This window comes from Coregonus lavaretus (assembly GCF_964263955.1).
Source record: "Coregonus lavaretus genome assembly, chromosome: 40".
Taxonomy (NCBI): domain Eukaryota; kingdom Metazoa; phylum Chordata; class Actinopteri; order Salmoniformes; family Salmonidae; genus Coregonus; species Coregonus lavaretus.
The window spans coordinates 7,231,808-7,259,500 of record NC_140027.1 but is presented as its reverse complement, the minus strand read 5'-3'; the positions used below and the strand labels follow the sequence as shown (position 1 = coordinate 7,259,500).

At 42.8% G+C, this 27,693-nt stretch overlaps 1 protein-coding gene across 4 annotated transcripts in view; it reads left to right on the top strand.

Moving 5' to 3' along the window:
* Positions 1 to 3,324: 3,324 nt before the first annotated feature.
* LOC311113512 (testis-expressed protein 2-like) overlaps positions 3,325 to 27,693 on the top strand; it is a 60,748-nt gene continuing 36,379 nt past the window's right edge. For 2 of the 4 annotated variants that reach the window (XM_084156748.1, XM_084156745.1), the window contains exons 1-2: positions 3,325 to 3,493; positions 5,990 to 6,084. The gene's annotated coding sequence lies outside the window, so the exon portion shown is untranslated. Of the gene's footprint in view, positions 3,494 to 5,989; positions 6,085 to 12,082; positions 13,253 to 27,693 lie in introns of those variants that run through there. The other 2 variants (XM_084156746.1, XM_084156747.1) reach the window with 2 other exon arrangements.

The following is a 27,693-nucleotide window of genomic DNA, read 5'->3' as shown; positions in this document are numbered from 1 at the left end:
ATATATTTGTTATAGTGAATATGGAATATGATATGTTGAGTAAAATGTTGTGCTAAGATCTATTTAGGTCAGGAGCTGGTTATAAGTTCTGTTCCTATCCAATAACAATGGACAAAAGGGTCCTATCTTGTCAGCCTTGTCAGCAGGTGGCCAAGGACAACACCCACGCCATAGGCCTCTCAGTTCTTCCAACTCACGAGTTCTTGCTCTGAGGACACACACACACACAAACACACACACACACACATCATCACTGTTAAACACACACACACACACACACACACACACACACACACACACACATCATCACTGTTAAACACACACACACACACACACACACAAAAATCCCCTCTCTTAGGCTGAACATTTGAAGACAGAGAACCCGACTCAGAGCCAATGCAACAGTGACAGTAGCCTGGAGGGGACCTCGCCCAACTCATCAGGACCAATCAGAAGATCAGAACTACTAGATTCAACCTACTTCATTTATTGCATAAAATGTCTGCACACAATGTTTCGGGGCTCTCTTCAGATAATAATAATAATAATAATAATATGCCATTTAGCAGACGCTTTTATCCAAAGCGACTTACAGTCATGCGTGCATACATTTTTGTGTATGGGTGGTCCCGGGGATCGAACCCACTACCTTGGCGTTACAAGCACCATGCTCTACCAGCTGAGCTACAGAAAGTGGATACTCATGGATGCGCATCGCAATTGTAAAATGTCAACACAATTGGAGACACCACGTCATTTTTGGAGACATGTTATTGACAGTAAACTATTGTAGATGCGACTGCTAACTAAATAAAACATTTTAGCTGGCTAGCTAATCATCTTAGCTAAATGTGGGGCAAACAATTCAGTTATTTACCGTTAATTTGAGGGATTGGGGTGAAAGAAATCGAGTTACATAGTGATACTTTACGATATACTGTATTGACAATATCGCAATATTTTAGCGCTAGTTGGCTGTACCTGCACCAAAACACCATTATTGTTCCTTCATAGCTTGTTCTCAATCTTTTCACATTGGGAGCCAATTTGTTTTCAGCACTTTTATTTCCATGACTGATCAAAACTCGTTCTCATGGCTTTCTGATCCCTCTGCAACAGACATATGGTGCGCAATAAAATCACAGTATCGAATCGCAATACGTATAGAATCATGAGACTCGCAATGCTGATGCATATATCTTATCGTGAGGTTCCTGGCAATTCCCAGCCCAAGTTCATTTGCCACAACAAATCTCTTCGCTAGCAAACGCGATGTCTTCTCCAAAACGGCAATGTGTCTCCAGCAATGTTTACTTTTTTGACGTTCTATGGCATCTCCACTTTCCAAGCATATATGACCACATGTAATATTTTGGTAAGTGATGCAAATAGTGAACTATGTAGGGCCAGGATGTAAAATATATGTAGCTGCAGCAATTTCTCTTATCTGATCAACACTAACCTCATCGTTGTGGCGGCGGACAGCTAGCCTGTATCCCTCATCCAGTTGAGTGAGTGGCAATGTCTTTTTTCGTTCGTACCAATTTTTGGAAAATCCTCGGGTGTAGGACTTTCCGCCTTTAGTAGAAACCTGTTGAATTATTAAATTTGGTCTGGGAGGTCCTAATTGTTTCGTTGCCAATTTATCTTCATTTGTTCGCCGACAAAAAGACACAATCCGCTCTTTTCTCAGTTACGTTCATGGTTACGTAACGTATGACGAAAGCGCGTAAGTGCAAGCCCACAGACACCCATTGAGATTGTATTGAAGGCTCTGAAATTTGAAAAAAATAGATTTTACATGGGAGTCTATGACAGACTTCTGGGCGATTTTCAACCTGACTGAAATCGCCCAAAAAGGGGGGGGAGCCATTTGAAGCACGACTTTAGCCTGATTCGACATTTAGTGGCAGTGTGGCACTGTGGCAGATCAGACGTATAGATTACAACACTGATAACTACTGTTGCCGTGATATAATTGATTAGAAAAAAAATCCCTTCCTTTTCCCGTTTGGCAGTGCGTCGCCCATATCGCCCTATTGAACAGGCCGCCCCTGGTCACAACTCATTACCATAACACCACTGGTGAAGTTGGTAGGCAGACAAACGTCATCACACTGCAGATTTGAGATACTGTGCCAACTGCCATGTTTCCATCTGAGCAGAATTATCTTTCATCTTGTCTGCATGCAAGGGGCTTAGTGATTTAATTTAGAATACTTTGAGTTTGTAGCTTACCTTGCTTGTGGTTCTGTCTTTGAGATATGAAAGATACAGAGTTAAGAAGGAAGTGATTTAATTGATTAAAGACATCTTGAACAAGTAAGGTGTGGTGCAGAGTTGTTTCTCAATGCTCTTTGTTTATTTTTGGTATAGCCTAGCATTCTGTAAGACTTTGAATAGAGTCTGTGACGAATCTAAACATAGTCTAAATGTCATTTGTAAAGAGTAAAAATGTGCATTAAATGTAATGTAGCTAGATTCCAGAGATTATTTTCTGTAGTGGTTACAAAGATGTCCCAAATGTATTGGGAGAGTAGCAACAGTTATAAGTCATTAACACTAGATGGCGATGCTTTCATTGCCATGCAAGCCTTTATGCAAATCAGTGAAGTCCACTTCAAACTAATTGCACTTTTCTCAACCAAGGACAATCTCAAACTGTGTGAAAGTCATACAATGGGCACAGCTTTCAGGAGGTGGTGAAAAAAATCAAACTGTGATTTAAATTACATCATGACCTTGATGGTATTCAATACCGCATCAATGTCAGGGCCATCAGCAGGTTTAAAATAATAATAAATCGAAGATAGAATCCCATTATATTATATAAGAACAAGCAATTCCCACACAAGTTATGTATATTTTTCCAATGGATTCAATGACACAAATAATAATCTACTCTTTGAAATCAAGAGAATCACTGATGCATCATTTCAAGTGAATGCTGTGCATTTAGTGTGCATGTTACTGTGTTTGATGGCTAGATAGTCAAGAACAATTTTTACTTATTTTTTGTAGAATTATGAGACAATCCACAGTGGAAAGACAAAGACCGAAGTTACAAAGTGTATCTGTGTGCTCTAACTGTGCTCCAGTTATAACCTAAAGGCCTATGTCATTTTCATTGAACATTTTTCGTAACCTTTTTATTTGTGACATCTATTTCAAGTCCATTTTATAGGCCTAAAATAAAAAATAAAAACAATCCCATAATTTCTGTATAATCAATCCCCGAACGCGCGAGCGCTCGGGTTGATGATCCTACTTATCGACTTTGATTACTCTAGCCTTGGGAGACGTTCATGGGTTTTTTTCACTCAGGAACTCTGTGCTTCCAGCGTTCAGCTGTCAACAGGCTGGGCAAGAAATGAGGCTCAGACAACGACGCAGTACGTGGAAGTGATAACAATACAACGTTTTGTTACTGTCCATCTTCATTCAGTGGATTTTGTAATCCTGCTTGCTCGAGAGATTATGAACTCGGGACACGGTAAGGTCGCGCTTGTTTATGCAAAACACACCTCTTTATTGGAGTTTCAGTTTTGACACCTTTGCTTTGTTGTCGAGAAATGTCACGTAGCCAGCGGTTTACAAATATTGTTTTTCACAAACAACTTCGTTGTTATTTTGTTAAACAAACAATTTCAATCAGGGGTTTCACAAGAGTGAATGTTGAAATGTAAAAGCGAGAGTTGTTTTGAGACAGCTAGCTAGCTACTAGTAACTAGCTAAATTAGCTAGTCATTAGGTTTAGTTGCATCCCAAACTAAACTAGGGAGTTTGCTAGGGCTTTGTTTCACCCAAAGCTAAACGCTAGCGAGCTAACGTTACTGTTAGCTGTCAAAGATAGCAGTGTATGAATGGATTATTATGCAACATAAGCTTACTAATTGATCAAACATTGCCCGTGTTTCCTTATAGTTCTAAACATAACAGAATCAGAACGTTACTTTCATATGTTTTAACCTGTTCTTTGAAGCAACTAAGAAGCAGTCCTCTGTAGCTCAGCTGGTAGAGCACGGCGCTTGAAACGCCAAGGTAGTGGGTTCGATCCCCGGGACCACCCATACACAAAAAAATGTATGCACGCATGACTGTAAGTCGCTTTGGATAAAAGCGTCTGCTAAATGGCATATTATTTTATTATTAAGCCAGGTGGGTAACGTTAGTCATTGCATACGTACAGTAGTTAGTTATACTGTTGTGGCCAACAGTTATCTCAAATGAAGACTGTTGGCTAATTGAAATACATCGTTGGAAACATTTCTCACCTGAGCAAATGTTTGAGTGATGACAACATGATGCAAACCACATAGTTACACAACATTTGACTAAAGGATTTGTGTGTGGCAAGTCCAACGTGACATTTAAATTAGTGTGTGTGTTGTGCGATTGCGCACGTGTGATGTACATACACTACCAGTCAAAAGTTTGGACACACCTACTCATTCAAGGGTTTTTCTTTATTTTTACAATTTTTTACATTGTAGAATAATAGTGAAGACATCAAAACTATGAAATAACACATATGGAATCATGTAGTAACCAAAAAAGTGTTAAACAAATCATAATATGTGTGAGATTCTTCAAATAGCCATCCTTTGCCTTGATGACAGCTTTGCACACTCTTGGCATTCTCTCAACCAGCTTCATGAGGTAGTCACCTGGATCCATTTCAATTAACAGGTGTGCCTCGTTAAAAGTTTATTTGTGGAATTTCTTTCCTTCTTAATGCATTTGAGCCAATCAGTGTGTTGTGACAAGGTAGGGGGGTATACAGAATATAGCCCTATTTGGTAAAAGACCAGGTCCATATTATGGCAAGAACAGCTCAAATAAGCAAAGAGAAACGACAGTCCATCATTACTTTACTTTAAGACATGAAGGTCAGTCAATACGGAACATTTCAAGAACTTTGAACGTTTCTTCAAGTGCAGTCGCAAAAACCATCAAGCTCTATGATGAAACTGGCTCTCATGAGTCATAGACACATCTCAACATCAAATGTTCAAAGGAGACTGCGTGAATCAGGCCTTCATGGTCGAATTGCTGCAAAGAAACCACTACTAAACGACACCAATAAGAAGAAGAGACTTGCTTGGGCCAAGAAACACGAACAATGGACATTAGACCGGTGGAAATTTGTCTGGAGTCCAAATTTGAGATTTTTGGTTCCAACCGCCGTGTCTTTGTGAGACGCGGTGTGGGTGAATGGATGATCTCCGCATGTGTAGTTCCCACCGTAAAGCATGGAGGAGGAGGTGTTATGGTGTGGGGGTGCTTTGCTGGTGACCACTGTCTGTGATTTATTTAGAATTCAAGGCACACTTAACCAGCATGGCTACCACAGCATCTGCAGCAATATGCCATCCCATCTGGTTTGGGCTTAGTGGGACTATCATTAGTTTTTTAACAGGATAATGACCCAACACACCTCCAGGCTGTGTAAGGGCTATTTTACCAAGAAGGAGAGTGGTGGAGTGCTGTATCAGATGACCTGGCCTCCACAATCCCCCGACCTCAACCCAATTGAGATGGTTTGGGATGAGTCGGATGGCAGAGTGAAGGAAAAGCAGCCAACAAGTGCTCAGCATATGTGGGAACTCCTTCAAGACTGTTGGAAAAGCATTCCAGGTGAAGCTGTTTGAGAGAGTGCCTAGAGTGTGGAAAGCTGTCAAGGCAAAGGGTGGCTATTTGAAGAATCTCAAATATAAAATATATTTTGATTTGTTTAACACTTTTTTGGTTAATACATGATTCCATATTTTTACATTATAGTCATTTAGCAGACACTCTTATCCAGAGCGACTTACAGTTAGTGAGTGCATACATTTTCCATATGTGTTATTTCATAGTTTTGATGTCTTCACTATTGTTCTACAATGTAGAAAATAGTAAAAATAAAGAAAAAACCCTGAATGAGTGTGTCCAAACTTTTGACTGGTACTGTATATCTATATGATCATTGTTGATTTGTTCTCTTTAGCAGATCATTGAACACTATGGACATGTGAGTCGACTCTACATAGCCGAATGCAGACGCTGAGACGATGCTGGATTGAATGGCACTGAGGATACGAGGTAAGCATTTTGCCAGTAAATTTGAACTGATTATTGATCCATTCTCTGTGACACAACTGACCTTTGAGAGAGAGATAGAGGAAAATAAAAGCTAAGGAGAAAGAGAGACAGTGCACACTGATTTCTGTAATACACAGCCTTTGGTTCCAGCAGCAGTCAAGGACAGGTTCTAGTCGAACCATAATAAGGCACACAGGGCTTGTGGTAATGGCTGGAGCAGAAGGAGTGGAATGGTATCAAATATGTGTTTGACGCCATTCCATTCTCTCCTTTCCAGCCATTATTATGAGCCGTCCTTCCATCAGCAGCCTCCACAGATCTGTATGTTTCTTTTCAGCCCAAACAAATACAAGGACATAAAAGTCATCACTGATTTCACTGCTGCTGAGAGGAGGGCAACCTACACTCTGCTGTTAGTCTTTTTGAGCAGACCTGTGGTATTTGTCAGGTACCTTGACATGGATTTGACTAATTGTCCAAGTGAAAAGTAAATGGCTGTCTGTGGCTGCCATTCAGCACTGTGATAATGTTTCTGGAGCAGTCGTAGCCTTGGAGCCAGACACCCACCCGGTCTCTGGAGCCTATGCCTTCAAGGTGATAAACAAGTCCTAAACAAACCATTTTCCTTAAACAAATGTATCCCAAGAAAGAATGTTTGGTTTAGCAGCCTGTTGCAGTTGTTGTAGGTCTAGGCTAGGCCTCCCTATTTTGCATATACAAGGTGTATTTATTCCATGGAGTTTCCCATAGGCCTATGTGTAAGGGCTTATCTGTTTGTGCTATTGATCATTATGCGATGTCCTGATATTTTGTGCTACCTCTCAAAATCGTATTTCACCATGGTAACGGTTTGGGTACAGTGTCATTGGTTAATGATCCACGGTTGGGTTGCACCCTTTTTACACTGCCCTCTAGCATGAGTCATTTCAAGGGGCCTCCTCATGTATACTCAATACAATATTGTTTGTGCTAGGCAAGCTACCGTTAGGCAAATTCTGAAATCAAATTCTACTAATTCCGGCTGTACATCCTTTACTTCACTCTCGCGACACACAGCCTAACACTAAGGCTATTAATAGAATAGTTGTTCTCAGCTGTGTGTTTAAAAAAACAAAACATAATCCACACAAGAGACATGGCCTTGAGTAGTGTGAAATCTTCTAGATTTATGTGTCAGGTTAAACGTAGAAACGTGTGAATGCGAGAAAGAGAGTGAGAGAAAGGAGAGAGTGCCTAAGCATCTGTTTAAGGCTCACTAAGCTTAGCCTAATGTGTGTAGCAGGTGCATCAGAAAGAGCAGTCACACCTGTCTATCTACAGCAAAACCGGAGGCATAGTGAAATGGATGTCTGATATACAGGAGAGAGGAAAATCAAACAAGCCTTCTGTTCCTGTCAGGCAAAAGCTGCCATGAAACAAATCTGTTTGAGTTCCCTCTGGTAGTCGTGGCGACTGTTCACTTTGACCACATTGACACGTGGTCATCTGGTCGAAGTCTTTGGTCTCACGTTAATTTTAGGCCGGATAGGGACCCGCTACATAAGTTAGCAGTAACAGATTTGAGTACAGGCTGAAATGTTATGTCTTTTTTCAAGCCGAACACTCCATGCTTGTTGTGACTGATGAAGGATCTCCATCTATCCTGTTTTGCAATGTCATAGAACAGGTGTGTGTTGGCTGTTCTCTCCACAGTGCAGAGGCCTCCCTGTAGAATGCTGGTAATACCACACTGCAGTGTGTTATTGTGTGTGAGAGTGTCATGAGACTGGGAAAATGTGCTGCTTATCACAGCTTTATGCTGGGCCTACGGATTACACCCTGTTGACTCAGCACTGAGCATGTCTATGCAAATCCAGGTCAAAGCTGGTGAAGTTTAACTCCATGGAATGGCATTGTTGTTGGTTTTGATCTAAACAGGTTTGACTGGGATTAAGGCAGGAGGACGCAATGGTTCAATAAACAGGCATTTCTTTTGGCCTTGTTTCCCATTGCCCTAGTAGCCTCATAAAATGCACTCTCTTATCAGATCAGACAGACAACAGTTGTAGCATTAGGCACTTAGGCTAACTGAACCTTCATCTGCAGTGCAACCCAAAAAAATAACGAGTTATGTAAATCAATCCCACTTCTCAGGTTGTCTCTTATGGGGAAAAATACTTAGCGATGTTTCACAATGACTCATTGTTGTGATTTGTGCATATGGAATGTGTTCTATGGAATGTGTTCTATGCAGAGACTGGTGTGAGAAATGGAGGCAGAAGTGCCAGTGCTTGAGTAATCTGTTTTGAAATATGCTTGATGCTAGTCATCGGCCGTTTCTATCACCATTATTCTCCTCTTGGCAAGACCGACATTCTTCCCGGGAGACAGTGGGCTTACCCAGATGAAAATGACAGACACGGTCTGGCACATTTACAGAAATGTTGATCATTGTCTCTGTCAAACTCAGGCAGCTTCTGGTGAACAACAGGGATTTATAGTCCTATTCAGTTATCGAGAGGCGATGAATAGTTGCTCAATTAGGTCCACTGTTCTCACACGGGGCACCGAGGGTCGAGCTTCTGGAGGAGCCCCTGTACTGAGATCAGTGTGTACCGATGGATGGACAGGGCCTTTAATCAAACAGCAGGATGGTGGATGTGGTGGGTCTATAATGTCTCACTGGGGTGTCACTGTGGATGACTCTGTCTGTACAGTAGGGCTGACCCCATTTAGTCGACTGGTCGATAGGCTGTTGGTCGACCGAGATTTCTTTAGTCGAGCAGTAGCAAAAACTAAAAATAATGAATGGTGTGCAGGACTGTATGAATCGTGCCTGTTTGGGTGGACTAATCCATTGTGGAGGCCGTGGGGATGGCACAGTTCATCACTCTAAGACATGCACTACTGAAATTGTATATGGTTATATTACATAAGAACAATGGTGCAACACTAATAAAAATAATATTTTATAACAAATGCGCTTTCTCCTACGTTGGATAGCGGTCGCTGTCTGCGATTCTGAAACATCAGTGCGCTGTTGAATTGGCTACTTTTTCTAGACCATGTTGCTATGTGTATAATAGCAAAGTTACCCAGCATATTGGTGTTGAGAACAATGCGGCGGAGGCAGCAGTGGAGTTAGGAAACGAGAAAACAGCCCTTGCCTTAATTATCTAAGAAAAGTGAGGAGAGAGGATACCCCAACTTAATTAGGTCAATAATCAACAGCCTAACTGTTAAATGTGCCTGGCTTTATAAATCATCCAGATACACTATACAGTACATTCGGAAAGTATTCAGACCCCTTAACTTTTTCCACATTTTGTTACGTTACAGCCTTATTCAAAAATTTATTAAATCGTTTTTTCCCCCCTCATCAATCTACACACAATAGCCCATAATGACAAAGCAAAAACAGGTTTTTAGAAATGTTTGCACATTTATTACAAATAAAAAATAGAAATTACATTTACATAAGTATTCAGACCCTTTACTCAGTACTTTGTTGAAGCACCTTTGGCAGCGATTACAGCCTCGTCTTCTTGGGTATGACGCTACAAGCTTAGCTCACCTGTATTTGGGGACTTTCTCCCATTCTTCTCTGCAGATCCTCTCAAGCTCTGTCAGGTTGGATGGGGAGCGTCGCTGCACAGCTATTTTCAGGTCTCTCCAGAGACGATCGATCGAGTTCAAGTCCGGCCTCTGACTGGGCCACTCAAGGACATTCAGAGACTTGTCCCGAAGCCACTCCTGCTTTGTCTTGTCTGTGTGCTTAGGGTCGTTGTCCTGTTGGAAGGTGAAACTTCCCCCCCAGTCTGAGGTCCTGAGCACTCTGGAGTAGGTTTTCATCAAGGATCTTTCTGTACTTTGCTCCATTCATCTTTCCCTCGATCCTGACTAGTCTCCCAGTCCCTGCCGCTGAAAAACATCCCCACCGCATGATGCTGGCACCACCATGCTTCACAGTAGGGATGGTGCCAGGTTTGATCCAGACGTGACGCTTGGCATTCAGGCCAAAGAGTTCAATCTTGGTTTCATCAGGCCTGAGAATCTTGTTTCTCATGGTCTGAGAGTCCTTTAGGTGCCTTTTGGCAAACTCCAAGCAGGCTGTCATGTGCCTTTTACTGAGGAGTGGCTTCCGTCTGGCCACTCTACCATAAAGGCCTGATTGGTGGAGTGCTGCAGAGATGGTTGTCCTACTGGAAGGTTCTCCCATCTCCACAGAGGAACTCTGGAGCTCTGTCAGAGTGACCATCGGGTTCTTGGTCACCTACCTGACCAAGGCCAGCTCTAGGAATAGTCTTGGTGGTTCCAAACTTTCTTCCCTTTAAGAATGATGGAGGCTGCTGTGTTCTTGGGGACCTTCAATGCTGCAAATATATTTTTGGTACCCTTCCACAGATCTGTGCCTCGACACAATCCTGTCTCGGAGCTCTACGGACAATTCCTTCGACCTCATGGCTTGGTTTTTGCTATGACATGCACTGTCAACTGTGGGACCTTATATAGACAGGTGTGTGCCTTTCCAAATCATGTCTAGTCAATTCAATTATATACAGGTGGACTCCAATCAAGTTGTTGAAACATCTCAAGGATGATCAATGGAAACAGGATGCACCTGAGCTCAATTTTGAGTTTCATAGCAAAGGGTCTGAATTCTTATGTAAATAAGGTATTTCTGTTTAAAAAATTTTACAAATTTGCCAACATTTCTAAAAATCTGTTTTCGCTTTGTCATTATGGGGTATTGTGTGTAGATTGAGAAAAAACAAAATATTTAATCAATTTTAGAATAAGGCTGTAACTTAACAAAATTTGGAAAACGTGAAGGTGTCTGAATACATTTCGAATGCACTGTTTATACAAAAGTATGTAGACTCCCCTTCGAATTAGTGGATTCAGCTATTTCAGCCACACCCGTTGCTGACAGGTGTGTAAAATCGAGTACACAGCCATGCAATCTCCATAGACAAACATTGGCAGTAGAATGGTCTTACTGAAGAGCTCAGTGACTTTCAACGTGGCACCGTCATAGGATGCCACCTTTCCAACAAGTCAGTTCGTCAAATTTCTGCCCTGCTAGAGCTGCCACGGTCAACCTTAAGTGATGTTATTGTGAAGTGGAAACGTCTAGGAGCAACAACGGCTCAGCCGTGAAGTGGTAGGCCACACAAGCTCACAGAACAGGACCACCGAGTGCTGGAGCGTGTAGCGCGTAGAAATTGTTTGTCCTCAGTTGCAACCCTCACTAACGAGTTCCAAACTGCCTCTGGAAGCAACGCCAACACAAGAAATGTTCGTCTCCATTGCTCCATCGCCGAGCAGCCGCACACAAGCCTAAGGTCACCATACGCCATGCCAAGCGTCGGCTGGAGTGGTGTAAAGCTCACCGCCATTGAACTGGAGCAGTGGAAACGCGTTCTCTGGAGTGATGAATCACGCTTCCCCATCTGGCAGTCCGAAGGACGAATCATCTGGGTTTGGCGGATGCCAGGAGAACGCTATCTGCCCGACTGCATAGTGCCAACTGTAAAGTTTGGAGGAGGAATGATGGTCTGGGGCTGTTTTTCATGGTTCGGGCAAGACCCCTTATTTCCAGTGAAGGGAAATCTTAACAGTACAGCATACAATGACATTATAGACGATTCTGTGCTTCCAACTTTGTGGCAACAGGTTGGGGAAGGCCCTTTCCTGTTCCCGCATGACAATGCCCCTGTGCAGAAAGCAAGGTCCATACAGAAATGCTTTGCTGATCGGTGTGGAAGAACTTGACTGCCCTGCACAGAGCCCTGACCTCAACCCCATCGAACACCTTTGGGATGAATTGGAACGCCGACTGCGAGCCAGGCCTAATCGTTCAACATCAGTGCCCGACCTCACTAATGCTCTTGTGGCTGAATGGAAGCAAGTCCCCGCAGAAATGTTCCAACATCTAGTGGAAAGCCTTCCCAGAAGAGTGGAGGCTGTTATAGCAGTAAAGACAGGACCAACTCCATATTAATGCCCATGATTTTGGAATGAGATGTTCGACGAGCAGGTGTCCACATACTTTTGGTCATGTAGTGTATATCTAGCTACAGAAATAAGACAGATCCTGCTTGTGTTGCCTGTTTGAGTGTTTGTTTAATAGCCTACTAATTCTGTGAGCACCAAGCCTCATGCAACCACATATCAGATAAACAATTTTGCTATGCTTTAATTAAGGCTTTACACTTTTTTTCCCGTTAGAACAGCCTCTCTGGTATTACTTATAATTGTTTTAGTGTTGTTTACACCCTTCCAAATTGTCAGAAAAATTATATTTATCATAACAATAACTTAATAACCCTCCTTTTTCTTAATCTCCTTATTGTTGTTATTATTATAATGATCATTAATGTCATTATCATTAGTAGGCTTAGAATAGCAGCCTTGTGTATAACCATCATCGAGCTGTGGGCCTAAGAGCTCATCCTGTTTACTCTTAATACCGTAACTTACATAGGCTATATAGGCTACTGTATCAATCATTCATTCGTTCGTGTCATCACACAGCATACGCGTCATTCATGATTTGAAATACAATCATGCATTTTAGTTTTACAATAAAATAACAGAGCGACCCTTGAATAATTAGCGTAAACAATAAATAAACCGTTCCATGTCGGCAATTGCATTCACGAATGCATGCAACTTTTTTTAGTCTTTGCTGTAATAAAGGCTCGTTACAACAGTCTCTGGTACGCTTAATTGATTTAGTGTTGTTTACGTTGTTCCAAACGGTCAGATCAAATCAATTGCGGTTGGACAATTGCGGTTGGACTCCTTCTAGTCATCTGTGTGTCTTCATTATTTAATTAAACAGTGCGCTTAAAACACATAGGATGTCTATATATGGAAAAATACACGTTTTATAATTTCGACCAGTCAATTGGTCTACTGGACAGCAACTGAAGACACCTGGCCAAGACTTCTGAGCACAGCGGATCACACGGTCCATTCTGTTAACAGACCCATGCCAATATGGCAGCTATTCATTTTGTCTTCATAGCTCAGTGATTCCTTGTCCTCCTGAGAGCGCTCTTGTCTTTTCCCCAGGTATCTGAAGACAGTTGTTTGTGCAGACAGGGTCAATGCCCTCGGATGTCCCTCAGAAGTAATGACCATTACAGAAACGTCAACCTGTCAGCTATGAGCGATAACAGAGGTGGGTCAGGCATCGTCTCCGTACCCAGCAACAGGCCCATCCATCATCCCTTACCTCCAGGATACAATCACTTGTTTACCATGAGAAACAGCTGATAGGAGGGTGGGAGGGAAATAAATATAGACAGAGTATAAATGATACTTCCGAATTCAAGCCAATGTCTATCACTTTTAAAAATGGAGATGGCGAGGCAAGCTGTGATTAGTTGCGCCAGGGCTTGAGTTCTGGTTCCGAGCATTAGTCACTTTCTCTATCGATCAAAGTACCAGAGTTAATCATTAAGTCAGTTTAGCAATGTCTAGCCCCATTTGGTTTCTGCTACATACAGCGTTATTAGCAGTGCAGTACCACAGACTATTGATTGTTCTTGTATGTTGGTTTATTCCTCATTTTTCTACAGTCTGTCTAGCTAGGTAACAGTTCTTCTTCAGCACTGTTGTGTGCTGTTGCGTACGGTTGCCTTGGAAGTTGGCTGTTGTGGAACTGTGTCGAAGTGGCAGGAAAACCCAATTACTCCAGACAGATAAGGCAGCCAGGCAGAGATCTGGCATGTGTTGTCTGCCAAGGAGAAAAAAACCAACATCTGCAGATCCCAGTTAGGCTTCCACTCTCTTAGGTGTGTGTCCGCTTTCACTTGTATGCGACTGTGTAGGACTGCGTGTGTGTGTGTGCGCTTGTGTGTCTGGATGATTGAGCGTGTCCGTTAGCCAAGTGGGAGCAAAGTTGGAGGGAATAGAGCCAGTGTTGGTGGACACTGCAGCAGTAGACGGCTGGACAGAAACGCCAAGAAGATCATCAAGGACCTCAGCCACCCGAGCCACAGCCTGTTCACTCCGCTACCATGTAGAAGGCAGAGACAGTACAGGTGCATCAAAGCTGGGACCGAGAGACTGAAAAACAGCTTCCATCTCCAGGCCATCAGACTGTTAAACAGTCAACACTAGCTGGCCTCCGCCCAGTACCCTGCCCTGAACCTTAGACTCTGTCACTAGCCGGCTACCACCCGGTACTTTACCCTGCATCTTAGAGACAGCTGCCCTATGTACATAGTCATTGAACACTGGTCACTTTAATAATGTTACATACTGTTTTACCCACTTCATATGTATATACTAGTCATTGCTCATCCTATATAACTACTGCTGTACACACCTTTTCTATTCACGTACTGTCCATACTAGGGGGCTCTACGCTAAATATTTAGATGCAAATGAGAGTAAAATGGTCGCACTGTAGAGCCCTGATACTGTGTATACACACACCATTCACTCATATATATATATATATATATATATATATATATATATATATATATATATATATATATATATATATATATATATATATATATATATATATATATATATATATATATATATATATATATATATATATTTTACATTCCGGACTCTGGTCCAGAAGTTAATTTCCTGCAATTCTATCCATTTTGCAATGGGCTTTTGTACTGTGTATTTAAATACTGTATTCTCCTCATTCTAATATTTCTACTACTGTACATTGCATTTTAGTTACACTGATTATACTCACCACATATTTATTTATATACTTGATTCTTGACATAGCTCACTCTAATATATCTACTGTTGTACATATCATTCTTAGTATATCTTGTGTAAATTCATCTGGTGTATATACATATGTATGTATAGATTTGCATTTGAATTACGGTTACAGTAATTCAAATGTTTTTAATATTTATTATTATTTGTGTACTTGTTGGACATTTTACTGCCTTTCTTGGAGCTAATAACATAAGCATTTCGCTGCACCCACTGTAACATCTGCTAAACTGTGTACGCGACCAATAAACCTTGGTTTGATTTGAGATGGATGCCCACAAAGCTTAGACAGGCAGACTGCTGCCGGAGCCACTCATTCAACTCAGCTAAACATAACGAGGCTTCTTAACACAGCTAGAAAGCTAGAAAACTCCTAGGTTTGCTTGAAGTAGACTAGTTGAATATGATAAACTTGAGTAGGCTTTCTTACGTAGCACCTGGTGTAACATCTGGTGTCTGCATCCACAGCCAATTAGACACAGATCTGAGTTTTCCACCTGCACCTCATCAGAATGAAGTTGTTTTGGAATGAGTTTCAGTTAGCATCTGAATAACAGACGCATCAAAATGTGTTTTAATAACACTCAGGGAGTGATTCATCCAAGAGTTGTAAAATACATTGTTTTACTGTGCCAAAACTAGTAAATCCAGTCAGTTTTACACAAATGTTTGATACATTTACATTTACATTTTAGTCATTTAGCAGACGCTCTTATCCAGAGCGACTTACAGTTCGTGAATACATATTTTTTTATACTGGCCCCCCGTGGGAATCGAACCCACAACCCTGGCGTTGCAAACGCCATGCTCTATCAACTGAGCTACATCCCGGCCGGCCATTCCCTCCCCTACCCTGGACGACGCTGGGCCAATTGTGCGCCGCCCATGAGTCTCCCGGTCGCGGCCGGCTGCGACAGAGCCTGGATTCGAACCAGGATCTCTAGTGACACAGTTAGCACTGCGATGGTAGTCAGTGGCAGACCCAAATGGCTCTGGGTGTTGGCTCAGTCATAGGGAGATGAAATTAACATTGATAGAGTTCATATTGTTCCATCTTGTGTTTTTATATTGTTGAATTTGAAACATGTCCACCTTAAATTATTGCCTTCGTCAACAGTGTCAGGAAAATATGTTGTACCCATAAAAACTGTTGTACACTACCCCTTTTTTCAGTGCATAGTTCTGACCCTGGTACAGGAATTAAAACTGCTCCATGTTTCTAAGTTGTAACTAAGCTCCCATATCACAATAATTAGCCTAGCCAATGTAGACCATGCCCCCTCAAAGGAGAACTGCAATTGTTATGTCTGTAATTATAGCTTGAGTTACCTTTTTGTGTTTACAACTGCGTGAACTCTTGAACCCTTGGTTCAACTTGGTAGTCAGTGGCAGACCCAAATGGCTCTGGGTGTTGGCTCAGTCATAGGGAGATGAAATTAACATTGTAGCCTACCTGTAGCCGTAATTACTGACTGTGCCAACAGCCAAGGTTGACTAGCTGCGTCGGACATGTAACCAAAGCAGTGGAACAAGATCCCTGTGTGGCGGGCAGTCGTTGTCATGGCCGTGTAGCTCATTCAAAGACAATGAGGGCCTGTTTAGGAAGTTGAGTGGCGGTTAAGTGAGGAGTGCATTATTTAACATGGATGGCATGAGGGGTCAATGAACCGATATAGCTCATATTGATTCAGCCTAAAATGTGCATGTTAAATCCATTCCCCTCCACTGGGGCCATGGAATTCTGAAAGTGACTTAGAATGGGACCCTGATTGTCATTATTCTGTCTAGTTTCTATTGGTTATATCTTTATTACTTACATCTTGAAACAATACCTTTGGCTTGCTATAGAAATCTGTTTAGATTTTTTGCCTGATTCCGTTTTCTCAATTTTGTTTTTCCAGGTTCCAGTTTTTTAGTTTTTCGCTCTCAAAACCAATTTATTTTTAATAGAAAACATTTTTTTTTAAATATTTTAAGTCCACAACAATGCTTAAACCACATCAGGAGACCACTTTTGAGGTCTGGGAAAAATGAAGAAAACATGTGAAAGACAAAACAGTACAGTTAAAAAACAGGTTATCATTAACATTATCGCTAACGGCTACACAGTGTAGACTAGACATACGCACGCACCGCACACACCACACACTGATGGGCATTCCTGTAACGTTTCAGAAAGTTGCAGGAAAATATGAATCACTGAAGCATTTTGTTTGTGTCTTGTGATTAACTTAGGCAAATGTAATGAATTTTCTGATAAGTTCAATACATCTAGGGCTCTATTCGATCAGAACCACTTTAGCCGACATCCGCATAGCGGTTGTTTTGGCGGTGTCGAGGTGGAACTGTGTTAGAGCTGTGAAATCCACAAGCGGCTCCTGTTATTAGAGGATATTGCCATTGGTGAAATAATAATAATAATAATAATATGCCATTTAGCAGACGCTTTTATCCAAAGCGACTTACAGTCATGCGTGCATACATTTTTGTGTATGGGTGGTCCCGGGGATCGAACCCACTACCTTGGTGTTACAAGCGCCGTGCTCTACCAGCTGAGCTACAGAGGATCCCATGCAGCCTTGTTTACAAGTTAGAACACAGGAATGTGAGATGTATTCTACACCTCAATTAGGATGATAGAAATCCTCATTATTTTGTTTAACGATTTTTCAATTTGAGCGTAATTATTTCTATATAGGCTGTTTTCTCGTTCTGAACTTCTAACGCGAGTGGGTGCTCACTGATGTGGGGTACTCACCAATTTGACAGCTTCAATGCAGTTCTACCTCCCACACCGCCAAAACATCTGCTATGCGGGTGGCTGCTATCGCCATTTAATGCTTGCCTTAGTTCATTTCCTACTAAGTTCAATACATTTTTTATACACTGCTCAAAAAAATAAAGGGAACACTTAAACAACACAATGTAACTCCAAGTCAATCACACTTCTGTGAAATCAAACTGTCCACTTAGGAAGCAACACTGATTGACAATAAATGTCACATGCTGTTGTGCAAATGGAATAGACAACAGGTGGAAATTATAGGCAATTAGCAAGACACCCCCAATAAAGGACTGGTTTTGCAGGTGGTGACCACAGACCACTTCTCAGTTCCTATGCTTCCTGGCTGATGTTTTGGTCACTTTTGAATGCTGGCGGTGCTTTCACTCTAGTGGTAGCATGAGACGGAGTCTACAACCCACACAAGTGGCTCAGGTAGTGCAGCTCATCCAGGATGGCACATCAATGCGAGCTGTGGCAAGAAGGTTTGCTGTGTCTTTCAGCGTAGTGTCCAGAGCATGGAGGCGCTACCAGGAGACAGGCCAGTACATCAGGAGACGTGGAGGAGGACGTTGGAGGGCAACAACCCAGCAGCAGGACTGCTACCTCCGCCATTGTGCAAGGAGGAGCAGGAGGAGCACTGCCAGAGCCCTGCAAAATGACCTCCAGCAGGCCACAAATGTGCATGTGTCTGCTCAAACGGTCAGAAACATACTCCATGAGGGTGGTATGAGGGCCCGACGTCCACAGGTGGGGGTTGTGCTTACAGCCCAACACCGTGTAGGACGTTTGGCATTTGCAAGAGAACACCAAGATTGGCAAATTCGCCACTGGCGCCCTGTGCTCTTCACAGCTGAAAGCAGGTTCACACTGAGCACGTAACAGACGTGACAGAGTCTGAGATGCTGTGGAGAACGTTCTGCTGCCTGCAACATCCTCCAGCATGACCGGTTTGGCGGTGGGTCAGTCATGGTGTGGGGTGGCATTTCTTTGGGGGGCCGCACAACCCTCCATGTGCTCGCCAGAGGTAGCCTGACTGCCATTAGGTACCGAGATGAGATCCTCAAACCCCTTGTGAGACCATAAGCTGGTGCGGTTGGCCCTGGGTTCCTCCTAATGCAAGACAATGCTAGACCTCATGTGGCTGGAGTGTGTCAGCAGTTCCTGCAAGAGGAAGGCATTGATGCAATGGACTGGCCCGCCCGTTCCCCAGACCTGAATCCAATTGAGCACATCTGGGACATCATGTCTCGCTCCATCCACCAACGCCACGTTGCACCACAGATTGTCCAGGAGTTGGCGGATGCTTTAGTCCAGGTCTGGGAGGAGATCCCTCAGGAGACCATCCGCCACCTCATCAGGAGCATGCCCAGGCGTTGTAGGGAGGTCATACAGGCACGTGGAGGCCACACACACTACTGAGCCTCATTTTGACTTGTTTTAAGGACATTACATCAAGGTTGGATCAGCCTGTAGTGTGGTTTTCCACTTTAATTTTGAGGGTGACTCCAAATCCAGACCTCCATGGGTTGATAAATTTGATTTCCATTGATAATTTTTGTGTGATTTTGTTGTCAGCACATTCAACTAAAATAACACATTCAGATCTAGGATGTGTTATTTTAGTGTTCCCTTTATTTTTTTGAGCAGTGTATATTGTTGAATTCCCTTTTAATGTCTGAATTCTGCGATTCCGTCATCGTTTTCCACAACACAGATTTTTATAGGGCCCTAGAAATGGTCTGATGAATTCACCTGCAACCATATCTTTACCTTGAGAGACTCAGACTTCAGCTCCATTTTGTGTTCATACATATCCAACATTACTAGAGACACTGTAGCCTTGGGATGCCAGCGATACTGATGTTTCTGAAGATACATGTGGAGGGACAAGCCAAGAGCATGTTTTTGGGGTTGTTAACCACGAGGGACAGCTTGTTTATATTCGCATATGGTCAGGGTCGTCAGGAAGGACTAGTGAACCGTACCAGAGGCCGCTGGCGAGCGAGAAGAGAAGGGACATGGAGGACCACCCTCCAGCTCTCTCTCTCTCTCTATCTCTGCCCTTCTCGCTCTGCCTGTCTCTCTCTCTCTGTCTCTCCCTGTTTCGGTCTCTCGCTCACTGATGGGCACGTCATGAGCACTCTCTCTTTGCCTCACACGCTCTCATATCTGCACACACACACACACTTGGCAAAGCCCTGGCATCATGCACTAGGCTTGGTGGGCACTGGGCATGGCGTCACATACTGTACCCACGCCAGCCAGCCCCTTTCTCACTGAAAAGACCAAGAACAACTGAACCACAACAGTACCAGAAATGTTGTTTGGAATGTATCGGAAATCTATTGAACCTTTTTATCTGTGTAATACTGTAGCCATTTGGAAACAAATAGGCTACTGTTATGTAAGTAGCAGATCAAACATGGGATAGGCTACCGTTAAGCCTACAGCTTACTGTTAATGCCTTTGGGCTATTGTATAGACCAGTGGGTAGGTCCTTATATAGTGAATGAACGGAACAGTATCGGGCCTGGGGAGAAGTATCAGGCCCTCAACCGGACCTTTCCTGTTTAAAGAGAACAAGAGAGAACCTCTCTAAACATCAGGTCCGTTTACATTATTTTTACATAGACTTCTAACTATTCTGGGTAACTGAGCACACTCTCCAATCAAGCCCTGGCCCAGAGCATTGCCCTTGGCAGCAGTGACACAGCTTTTCCCTGGAAGATGCCTCAGGAACACAGTCGGCTCCTTGTTTACAAGTGTCTCTTTGAATTGGCAGTTAGTGAGGGTTGAATAAACTTCATACAAGACTGCTATACCCCCCCCCCCCCCCCCCCCCACTACATCCCCATCCAAAAAATACTGTTTTAAGCCTGTGCACATGCACTCTTAAAATGATATTTTCAGTATGAGTGAGAATGAGAAAGAAAGGGATGGAGAGTGAGAAAAAAAAACCTGGGAGAAGCTAGCTAATTAAGATGTTGGCCATTCTGACTGTATTGACAGGCTGCCCTGTGGTGACCCTGTCTCATTGACTGGGGTATTTTTACCCAGCCTGTTAGCACTGGCCTGTGCATCAGAAAACACACACACACCGATTTTAAACTGGCTTGTGTGTCAAAACACATTATTTCTCTCTTTCACTCTCACACAAACATGTTCATTCATGCACACTAGTACACACTTACTGGTAAAAACAACATATGCGAACAGTCAGCTCTCTGATCCTCTCATCTAGTGTTCTCTGTGGAGACAGACACACACACACACAGCCAGGCCTCCAGCAGGCAGCCAATGGCAGGTGTTTCAGCGTGTGTGTGGGAACTGTCAGGTGCTCTCGAGTTTTATAAAAGTGTCAAACAACAATGTCCTTAGCATGTGGGTGGTAGAGCAGCTTGTGTTCTGTCCCCTGGATTTACTGGCCGATGCTGTCATCAGTTTGTTTTTTAAGTGTCCTAGTGTCCTAGTTTAATAGCTGGCTGTGCTCAAGCATTGCTCAATGAGGCTTTCACTTTTAGAGAAGTGCAATCCATAGAAATGGAATTAGATAATCACTTTTCAAGTGAAGCTGTCTGTGTATGGTAACTCTGACGCACAAGTTGTACTCTCACAATCAAACACTTCATATAAGGCAATGGATGTCATTAGTTACTATTAGGCTACTTCTTTAGTGCTATCAGGAGTAGGGTGAAGGGGAGCGTAAGCTGATCCTAGATCTGTCCCTACTGCCAACTTCTACCCAGAGCATAGAAGGTTTCTATACTCCCCTTACTAGAGCAAAAGACAGACAATTGATAGCCATGATCTAATTTCACTGCCTGGCATTACTCTCTATGCCTGCCCCGCCAGTTTCACCACATCAGCTCCAAGTCTGTTGGGTGAGAGAAGCTTGCTAGACTAAGATTGTCCAGACTCCAGACAGTGGTCAGGTCCGGTGAAGCACACTCCTTTCCTTTACCTCACCTGTCTATTCCCCCTCTTCTTTCTCTCTCTCTCCTTTCAACACCTTCCTTCACTGTGCGCTCTCTTTCTCTCTCCGTTTCCCTACCTCCAATCCCGTCCTCCCTCTCTCTCCCAGGTTCTCACCTTTTTATACTTCAATAACACACGCACCTTGCCATCAGCTCAGTCAGTGTTAGCTAAGCTCTAGCATACTGCGCTGCTTACACCTATTCAGCCGCCGTCCCTCTCTCCCGTAATCCCCTCTTTCTTATCCCCTGCCTGTGTTCTGTGTCAATGGCATTAGCACAAAGCCATTTTCATAACCGGCAGACTCGCACCTACCATTTCAATATAATTGGAAAGATTATTACGCCACATTTCTTTATTCTACATTCAATCCCCCCCCCGGTTGTAGGGGCCCGTCTCGCAGTTTAATGCGAATTTGCAGTGTATTACATCATGTAAGAGCACAAAAGCATCGCTGAGAGCGATTCACGGGGAGAGGGAGCTACAAACGTTTTTACTTCCCGTTCCCTCGTTTCAACACCTTTTTAGGTAGTGTTATCTTAAATACCCTGGTGAATTGCCTTTTCAAAGGCGGCAGCAACAGGAACTGTTCACAACACATGGGGAGAGGAAAATGCTTTCACCATTCACCGATAACCAGAGGCTTTGGCTTTGTGTTGGGTTGTGTGGGTTGTCATTGCTTTGGGGGTTTCAGTAAGCGACTCAGCAGGTAGTTGCAGTATTAGCAAAGCTGGGGAGAAGGTAGGCTCTCCCCCGCTTTGTGTGGGGGGATTATTGCTAATCCCTGCCTAGGAAACATGGGCTGGGATTACACAATCTCCCCAACAGGCCATGGAAGGTTGGGAAGGTTGAGGGAAAGTTAAGATATGTAGGCTTTAGTGTTTTATGTGTGTCTCAAGCAAGTCTGGTTGGTGAGCTACAGTATCCGTCGGTCCCCTCGGGACTGGTAATGGAAGGTAGGTTTGATTCAAAGAACACTCAAGAAACGCTTTGCTTTGGCCAATAGTGTCTTCCTCTGAGTTGCATATAGATTTTAATTTGCTGGCTCATCTTAACACATTTCTCAGCATATCCTTGAGCACTAGGATCTTGAAGATAACCACCAAGCACCTGTCAAGCCTCTGCAAAACAATGACGGCGCTGCACATTCTGACTTCATCTTGACTCACTCTTTCCTCCCCTCCTTCACACATACTTATTCTCTCACCACTTTCCTGATGTCCCCTCAATGCTAGATAATTTATTCTGGATTGCCATTTGGAAAAGCAGCGTTTGACATTTGAGAAGCCCTCACAGTGGGCTGGTTACGTGAGGCTATTGTACCATCCCCCCCTCTAGCAGCCTGTTATTTGTCATATTGCAGATACAAGATGACTTGCAAAAATACCCCTCTCCTGAGGGTAAAACTGATCAAACAAGCTACCATGGAAACAACATTATGGCTGTCAGACCCTAGGCGACATGCTATTAATGAATCATGGTAGAATGGCTCAGAAAGAATGAGACTAACTCCTGGTCCATTGCCAAGCAAATGTTCTATCTTCACCCAAGGAGCATTATCAACAGCCCTGGGCTGATTTTTAACGCAGGCTAATACTACTATGAACATGCAGTGTGAGCCTAAATGTGACATACTGGTGGTATTTCCTGGGCAGTCCCTCCTATGCCATCAACCCAAAGGAACCTTTTCCACTAGATACCAGTTCAGACTGGTTTGATGTGGTTCAGTTTCAAGTGTGAACTGAGAGCAGGGCTGTTGAAAGAATATATCTAATATTTGGTATCCTTACTGACCTGAAATTGCATCCTATTTTCTACTAGAACCTGAATATTGCATGGATAATTCTTTGCACCAGCTCCCACACATTGATAGGCCTAGACATTAAGACAAGACTATTTCTTTCTGATTGTAATTAGCAGTCCAGCTAGCATGACCAGCGAAGATCTCAAACTCAGCAGGGCCCATTTATCTTGGTGCTGGGCGAGCTAGCCGCTAAATCGATGTGAAAGCTAAGCAGATGCTAACATGCTAATTGGATTAGGGCTAGCAAATGAGATATCGGCGAGCGTGATGGCTTTCCTAATGTCCGGGTTAAAGCATAGAAAGTATATTTTCCTCTGTTGATTCCTTGTGTTGTTGTGGTAGAAAACAACAACGCATCACCTTAACAACAAAGTCATTCATTCCAGGAAAGGTTTGTTGGTAGTGGGAGTTGTAGGAAGTTGTTAGTCGGCATGACAACTGGATATCAGATTTTTTTTTCAAGTAGCTTGGTGTTTAAACTGCTGGTTGCGCAATCCTCCATTAAGGAATATAGGATTATCCGTTGTTCTTGCTCCTTCGACACAGCCTTTCCTGTTGTGCATTATGGTAAGAAAGTATACAAAAGTTGCTATTGTACAGGTTATCACCTATGCTGGCGAAAGGATGAATAATATTGATACTCTTGACATTATATTACATTGTATAATTCTGATGGGTTGAAGAGAAGGGATAGCTTTGTTGTGTTGAGGTCCGAGGGAGACTGGATAGAGGTCAGAGGTCACTGATCCAGGAACGCTTACCAAGGAGGAAATGAGCTGCAGCAGGAGAGGTCAGTGCACCAGGCAGGTCATTGCCAAGCCTGTTCTGTGAAGTCGGACTAAATCCTCTTGTTTTCACCCCCTATTGTTTTTCTTAACAGGGGCAAGTTTACATTGCTAGAAAATGTTTTTTAGTGCTCTCACCTTTTACCGTTATCTTGAAAGGAATTGCTTTTACCTAGGCCTATTTATATTTTCCTTGTTTGTGCGCGTGTCCGTGCATGTGGTCCCTTCTTGGTAATGTGTGCTCCCCTGTTAGCAATTAGCTGAGCTCATAGCCTCTTCAGAGAATTATAGTAGGTGGTATAGTTTTTGTCACTTGTTTGCATTACATTTATAAGACCTATACGGGCCCAAACTTGTTACAATGAACACCATCCTCCTCAGGATATTTGGATAGAATTTCAAGAAAGTCTCCTTCGAGTCTGAGAACTCAACTTGCATGACTCCGCATCACCCCACTATGGTCATGCTCTCCCATGACGTCAATCACATTGATGATGATGATGATGTTATCATTACTCAACCATACATCATCATCACTCATTGACATCACCCACAGATGTCACTATGTAGCATTCTGATAACTCTGTATTAGGGTCTGTCATTCCTAGTGTGTGTGTTATCTGATTGGAGTCCGACTGTGAACACCTAAGCCAGGGGTGTCAAACGTCCGGCCCGCGGGCCGGATCAGGCCCGCAAACGGGTTTAATCCAGCCCGCGAGATGATTTTGAAAAAAATATTTAAAAAAAAAAAAAAAGTATAAAAATGCGCTGCAATTTTTCAATAAAATAAACTGCTGTTCCAATTGCGTCCACTGGATGGCGCAATAGCAATTGTGTTAAGCAAGCAAACTGTTTATACCGGGGCAGAGCAAGTAGGTCAAGCACGTGCAGCCAATGAGCTACTTTGTTTTGCCCGCGATATTTATTACGGCTTCTACTTTTAACATTATGTGCTTTGGCACCCTCATTGCCCCAATATGTCTCTGTCAAAAAAGAGAAAAGTGGACGCAGAGTGCAGAGTGTTCCAAGAAAAATGGTCATCCTATTTATTCACGGAATTGAATGGGAAAGCTGTGTGTTTGGTGTGTTCAGAGCATGTTGCAGTGCTGAAAGAATATAACCTTCGTCGCCACTATGTGAGTCTTCATGCCGACAAATATGACAACTTTCAAGGACAGCGGAGATGAGAGAAGGTGAATGAACTGTTGGCGGGTCTGAAGAAACAGCAGTCTGTGTTTACTCACAGCCGAGACATCAGTGACGCTGCAGTGAACGCTAGCTACCTCATTGCTAATGAAATCGCAGTGGCTTCAAAACCATTTAGTGAGGGTGAATTTGTAAAAACATGCATGATGAAGGCAGCGGAGATTGTGTGCCCTGAAAAGCGGCAGGCTTTTGCAAATATCAGCCTGACAAGAAACACAGTTGCAGACAGGATTTCCGATCTTTCAGTGGATTTGGACAGCCAGTTGAAGCAAAAAGTAAAGTCATTTATTGCGTTTTCGGTTGCAATTGATGAAAGCACGGACATTACAGATGTTGCACAACTGGCCATTTTCATCCGCGGAGTTGATGACACATTGACCGTCACCGAGGAGTTCGTGGAGTTGGTGCCGATGACAGATACAACGACAGCAGCTGATATTTTTACCGCACTCGTCGGCGCGCTGGACAGGGTCGGAGTGGACTGGTCCCGCGCTGTCAGCCTGGCTACAGATGGTGCGCCCTCAATGATCGGGAAAAAAGCAGGCGTTGTGACAAAGTTCAGAGAGAAAGTGCAATCTGCAAATGGAGGACGTGATTTTTTGACTTTTCACTGTATTTTGCACCAGGAGGCTTTGTGTTGCAAGTCATTAAAAATGGATAACGTCATGAAGGTGGTCACCCAAACTGTTAATTTCATCCGATCCAGAAGCCTGAATCACCGTCAGTTTGACAGCCTTCTCAGAGAGAAAGACCACATCTATGGCCTGCCATACCACACTGAGGTAAGATGGTTAAGCCGAGGTGCTGTGCTGAGGCGTTTCTTTGATTTACGAGAAGAAATTGAACAGTTCATGGAAGAAAAGGGCAAACCAGTGTTATAATTTCATTCCGCAGAATGGATGCAGGACCTTGCATTTATGGTGGATGTTACAGAGCACCTGAATAACTTGAACAAACAGCTGCAAGGGCGCAACAAAGTTGTCACGCAGTATTATGACAGCATACGTTCTTTCAAGTTGAAGCTGTCATTGTGGGAGACGCAACTTGCCGGTGGTGATGCAGCTCACTTCCCCTGTCTGAAAAATGTGTGCGCGACCCAACATGTGGCAGACATGAAGCGGTTCAAAGATAAAATAACAGGACTGTTACGGGAGTTTGAGCAACGCTTTCAGATTTATGTTTATATGTTTTTATGTTGATGTGCTATTGATTTTATTTTATTTGTATATTTAACCTATTCTTGACTCTGTGGTTCTTGCACTTGTTTGGGGAACAGGATTTCATTATTTGTATCTACATTTCTGCCTGAGAAATGACACCCTGATATAGTTCTGTGATCTGTGATATACTTCTGTGAATCACTGAGGCATTGTGTGTTTGTGTGTTCTTTGTCCTCAGAACTTTCAAATAACTTGAGGTGTTTTATGATTAATAGTGATGTTGTGCTTTTGGACACTGTCCTCAGGCTCCAGCTTTATGTTTATATGTTTTTATGTTGATGTGCTATTGTTTTTAATTGTTTTTATTTTATTTGTATATTTAACCTATTCTTGACTCTGTGGTTCTTGCACTTGTTTGGGGAACAGGATTTCATTATTTTTATCTACATTTCTGCCTGAGAAATGACACCCTGATATAGTTCTGTGATCTGTGATATACTTCTGTGAATCACTGAGGCATTGTGTGTTTGTGTGTTCTTTGTCCTCAGAACTTTCAAATAACTTGAGGTGTTTTATGATTAATAGTGATGTTGTGCTTTTGGACACTGTCCTCAGGCTCCAGCTTTATGTTTATATGTTTTTATGTTGATGTGCTATTGTTTTTAATTGTTTTTATTTTATTTGTATATTTAACCTATTCTTGACTCTGTGGTTCTTGCACTTGTTTGGGGAACAGGATTTCATTATTTTTATCTACATTTCTGCCTGAGAAATGACACCCTGATATAGTTCTGTGATCTGTGAAACAGTTCTGTTAATCACTGAGGCATTGTGTGTTTGTGTGTTCTTTTTCTTTAGAATTTTCAAATAAACTTGACGTGTTTTATGATTAATAGTGATGTTGTGCTTGTACTATTTTGGACACACTGTCCTCAGGCTCCAGCTTTATGTTGTATGTTGATCGTATTAAAACAAAGAAAACAATCTGAAGTTGTTGTTTTTAAGTTATATATACCATGATTTTTCCGGTCCGGCCCACTTGGGAATAGATTTTCCTCCATGTGGCCCCTGAGCTAAAATGAGTTTGACACCCCTGACCTAAGCCCTTCCCACTCATTGAAATCACCTATCCAGATATCTCTTTAGGCC